Raw genomic sequence first — 5,308 nt, 5'->3', positions numbered from 1 at the left:
GCCACAGCTTCCCTGGGCAACCTGGGCCAGGCTCTCACCACCCTCACAGCAAAGAATTTCCTCCTCATATCTCACCTCAATCTCCCTCTTCCAGTTTTCATCCATCCCCCTCATCCCATCCCTCCCTGCCCTTGTCCCAAGCCCCTCCCCAGCTTTCCTGGAGCCCCTTCAGGCACTGGAAGCTGCTCTCAGGTCTCCCTGGAGCCTTCTCTTCTCCAGGCTGAACACCCCAACTCTCCCAGCCTGGCTCCAGCTCTTCCCTTTGGAATCTCAGGGCCCCAGGGAGCTGAGGGAGGGAGGGATGGGTTCCCAATGGGTTCCCTGCCGTCCCTTTGCTGCGTGGCTGGAGCAGATGGCACCCGGGTGACGTCGGGGTGACAGAAAAGGACACTGTTTGAGTCACTCCAACCACAAACCAATTTGGAACCGTCTGGCTGAAGCTCTGGGGGTAGGACAAGTGCTGGGCTGGAGAAGGACACTGAGCTCTTGTGTGTGTCTGTGTGCCCTGCCGAGACCCCCACGCCTTTCTCACTCTGCTCCCCTTTCACTGACCTTGCCCCTCCCCTTTTAAGCTGTTCAGCAGAAGCCTGGTGGCTTCTCCCATTCCTTGAGAGTGGGTGGATAGAGCTGCTCGTGGCTGAATTGCCACCAGCTGCCTGGGCAGGGCAGGAGCTGGAGATCAGAGCTGACAAGGCTCAGGCTGAGCTCCATGATGGGGGGTGGAGAAATGTCCTGGCACCTGGAGAAGCACCAAACACCCCGCTGGGAAAAGCTCCCGGGGGCTGCAAAGCAGCAGGCAGGAGGCTCCTGGGGACAAGGATTTGGAAAAGCATCGGATCCAGCAGGTTCCTCTGCAAATCCAGGCTGGCAGAGCAGCTGGTGGGGATGGTGAAACCAGCACAGGCTTTGGGACCTGCCGAGGGGCCGGGTGGGCAGTTCCACCTCCCCCCGGGGCAGGAGGGTGGGGATAAAGGCAGTGGAAGAGGTGAAGCAGCAGCTGAGCCTGCAAGCAAAGCAAAAGGAGGAATTAATTCCCCACTTCCCACCTGTTCAGCTGCTTCATGGCTGGGGGTGTTTAGTTCCCCCCCCAAGGTGAAACCATGACAGGATCACACTGAACAGAAACCACCTTCTAGGAAAAAAGGGGTCAGAGACCCCCAGCTCCCAGGCCCTGCAGGCAGCGACTCAGGGCCCCTTGTTCCTGCAGGTGTGGGCAGGGAAACCCCCCCTGCCTGGGAAGCAGGGTCTGAGGGGGCTGTGAGTGCCCCCCGGGTTTGGGTCACAGCAGCAGAGCTTCCTGCCACCAGGGCAGACCTAAGGGAAGGGCCTGAAGGGGGAAGCCACGTCGGGGAGATGCCAAGGGGACACAGGGCTTGGTGTCACCAGCAGGTGAGGTGGCCCAGGAGCTGTGGCCAGGCAGGTTTGAGGCTGCTCACAGCTGTGTTCCTGTCACTCGTGGGGGAACACAGACATCCTGCATGTCCTGCCCCCAGACACAGCTGCCAGGTTGGGGCACCTGGGGGCTGCAGAGCTGTGCTAACCCCAGCTCAGCCCTGCACCCTGCTGAGCCCCAGGGGCAGATCAGGCTGCTCCTTCCAACCCCTGCCCCTTTCTGCAGGTACCAGATGAGCCAACACCCCAGTGCCACCCCAGGCTGCCCAGCCTGAGTTGGAGGCTTCTCTCCGTGCTCCTCCTGACCCTCCTCCTCCTCTATTTGAGACCAAAAAAAACCAACTTGTAGCTTCATCTCTTTTGCATCTCTACTCGGGTTTTCTTTTTCCAAATGCTTGGCTGAGCTTCCTGTCCCCCTCTTCTCCTCTGGTCACTGGATTGCAGCCACCTCTGATTCAGCACCACGTGTCCTCCATCCCACTTTGGGTCCTGTTCTCCTCTGCTTTCTTTTCCACCCCGAGCCCATCACATCTCCTGTGCCCCATCCTCCATGCAGGGCCTTCCAGCAGCACATAAGCTGCTCTAACATCTCCTCCCCACTCTCCTCCTCAAACCACATCATCTCTGAACCTGCTTCCAAGCTGTGTCCTTTTCCAAACCTTCCTGATCTCTCTCCCTTCCACCCCTACCATGGTACAAGCCCCATTTTTTTCCCTGTAGCTGGGGGGTATCCCTGGGCATCCCACTGCCACCTCAACCTGTCCCATCCCTGTGAGTCTTTCTGGAGAAGTGTATCCAGTCCAGTTTTGATGACACTGAAAAGGCACAATTCTTCCTCCTCAGCCTGAATAGAGACTTTTTAGCAGGGTCTGCAGTGACAGGACAAGGGGTGATGGCTCCAAACTAGAAGAGGGGAGATCTGGATGAAAAATAGGGAAGATATTTTTACAATTGGGGTTGGGGAAACCTGGGCTGCTGGGAGGTGTCCCTGCCCATGCAGGGGGGTGGGACTGGGTGATCTTTAAGGTCCCTTCCAACCCAAACTGTTCTGTGATTTTTATGATTCTGGGAAAGTCTGGTGTCCCAGTCCCCATCACTGGGCAGAAGAGGAGGGGGGAGAGCACAGTGGAAGGTGCAGTGTGAGCCAGCAGGGAGGGCTGGAGAAGCTATTTTGGATGGGGATGAAAAGGATGGAACACGTCAGCAAGTGCAGCAACACCAGCTGGGTATGTGAACCACGCCATGGTTTCCTTGGCAGCTGAGAGGAAGGAACAAGCACCAAGCAGCAATACCAGGCACCGTTTTTTTTTCCAAGCCCTGCAGGAAGAAAGGCAGGGGTGGCAGAGCCTGGTAAGCAGCACCCACCCTGCCAGCCTCCCCTGCTCCCAGGAGCCTTCCTGTAAAACCCCCATCCCTCTGGTCCTCTCTGTCACCTGCCAAAGAAACCACCAGCCTCTGTGAAACGGGGATGGGGAACAAAGCCCAGGACCTGGACTCCTTCAGGGAGGCTTTGTGAGCACCAGCCTCACCCCCTGCTCTGCTGCAGGAACCAGCACCTTGTCTCACGGAAAGGGGACAATAAATATTCCAGACCCTGCTCCTCCCTTTCTCTCAGGGTGAACACAGTGGTTTCCAGGCTCTGAGGGAACATTTTCCTGCCCCACGGGTAGGACAGGGGGGTGGGGAGGCACCCACCTCCCCCTGCTCTGGATGGGAGGGAATGGATTAGGACCCAGACTGCCTGGCAACATCTTCCTCCCGAGGAGGAGGAGGAGGAGGGGGTGGGGGCTGCTCTGCCGGGATTTTTGGGCATCTAAATGCCTTTCACTTCCTCAGAGTTCCCAGCTGTCGGGCTATTTGCTGCCGAGGGAGCCCTCTCTGGCTGCTCTGCTGATCTCCCCTCTCCGCTCGGCTCACTGGTCTCCCTGCTCCTCTCCAATGAGCAGCCCGGGCTGTTGCCACCGCCCTGCTCCCTGATCTCCCTTTCACTCTCGTGATGCTGCTCAGGTCACTAAGCAGCTTAGCCCGGGCTCAGCTGCTCACCCTGCCCAGCAACAGGGATGTCACCCCTGGGGGAGCCACGTGCAGGGGTGACACATGTGCTGCCCCCCCCGGGGGCAGAGCAGCCCCTCTGCCCCTCCCGCCCGGCTCCGGGCCCCGGGGAGGTGCTGCCGCAGCTCGGGATGGGCATGACACCTTCTCCCTCCGGCTGGGAACACGGGACACTTGCACCCCCCCTTGCCTGCTGAGCCCTCTTGGTGTGGGACCTTCTGGAGCAGGAGCACAGGACCCCCAGCTTGGCAGCTCCAGGTCCCTCCCACCAGCCACAGGAGCTCCCGGGGCTGCTCGCAGCCTCTGCCGGCACCGAGGGGGTTAACGCCGGGATGTGGGCAGGGCCGGTTTCCCTGACAAAAGCTCCTGATGAAACCCAGAGCTGTAAAATCCCATTAAACATCTGCGGGAGCCTTTCCTGCCCGCCCGTGCTGCCTGCAACGCTGCCACCTGCCGGCAGCGCCCCGGTACCCAGTGCCCCTGGAACACCCAGTGCCCTTGGTACCCAGAGCCCCTGGTACCCAGTGCTCCTGGAACACCCACAGCCCCCGGTACCCAGAGCCCCCGGTACCCAGAGCCCCCCGTACCCAGAGCCCCTGCAACATCCTCCTGGAACACCCACAGCCCCCGGTACCCAGAGCCCCCGGTACCCAGAGCCCCCAGTACCCAGAGCCCCTGGAACATCCAGAGCCCCTGGTGCCCAGAGCCCCTGGTACCCAGCGCCTCTGGTACCCAGCGCCTCTGGTACCCAGTGCCCCTGGAACACCCAGTGCCCTTGGTACCCAGAGCCCCTGGAACACCCAGCACCCCTGGAACACCCAGCACCCCTGGTACCCAGTGCCCCTGGTACCCAGAGCCCCTGGAACACCCAGTGCTCCTGGAACACCCAGCACCCCTGGAACACCCAGTGCCACTGGCATCCAGCACTCCTGGCACACCAAGCACCCTTGGGCACCCAGTGTCCCTGGAACACCCAGTACCCTTGGGCATCCAGCACCCTTGGCACCTAGCACCCCTGGAACACCCAGTGCCCCTGCAACACCCAGAACCCTTGGGTACCCAGTGCCCCCGGTACCCAGCACCCCTGGAACACCCAGAACGTGGCTGAGGGGGCAGGGGCAGCACCAGCAGGCTGGGGAAGGGCAGCCTGGGGTAGGAAACCTGGCTACCAGCCCCAGCTTTTGGGCTAGTGAAAGGAGCCCGTGAGGAAAGAGGGAGGGCAGACAGCCCCCCAGCAGCCTTGGGGGGCCCCGTGGGGGGAGGTGACACCCAGCACTGTGCCTCTGGCTGGCCGAGGGGCTCCTCTGGGAGCAAACCAGTCCGGATTCACCCGTGGGGGCTCTGGGAGCTTTGGGGGGGCATGTTTGGATGGCAGCGGGAGGTCACAGGTTCTATCAGGACCTTCTGATTCCTTCCACTGACCCACCTACTCGTGCCAAGGCCAGGGAGGGTGTCTGAGCTGCTGGGAAGGGTCTCCAAGGAAGAAATAGGGAGGTGGCCCAAGGGGGACTTCAGATTGAGCCCAGCCCGAGGCAGACAAGGGGGCTGGAAGGTGAGGGAGGATGCCAGGACCCTGCTCTGCTTTTACTGCCTCTGGCTTTGGGATCTCTTTTGTACTTTCCCTGATCAGGGATGTTCAGGGTTTCCCTCTCGGTGCTGCCACCACCGCCTGCAACAGGGAAAAGGCATCAGGAGAAGAGGAGGGAGGGAGGTGCTACATGTATCAGGGGATGCTCCTGAGGGCAGAGCTGCCCCCCGACCTGTTCCTGCTGTGGGCAGGAAAAGCAGCACTGAGTTTAGTCTGGGGTCACCCAAGGGGCTCCCCGGGAACTGGGCAGCAGGGCCCTGGCACTGGGGAGATCCC

Source organism: Chaetura pelagica, unplaced genomic scaffold (genome assembly GCF_000747805.2).
Source record: "Chaetura pelagica isolate M959 unplaced genomic scaffold, ChaPel_1.0 scaffold217, whole genome shotgun sequence".
Lineage (NCBI taxonomy): Eukaryota > Metazoa > Chordata > Aves > Apodiformes > Apodidae > Chaetura > Chaetura pelagica.
The sequence above is the reverse complement of the archived record's forward strand: the minus strand, read 5'-3'. Positions refer to the sequence as shown.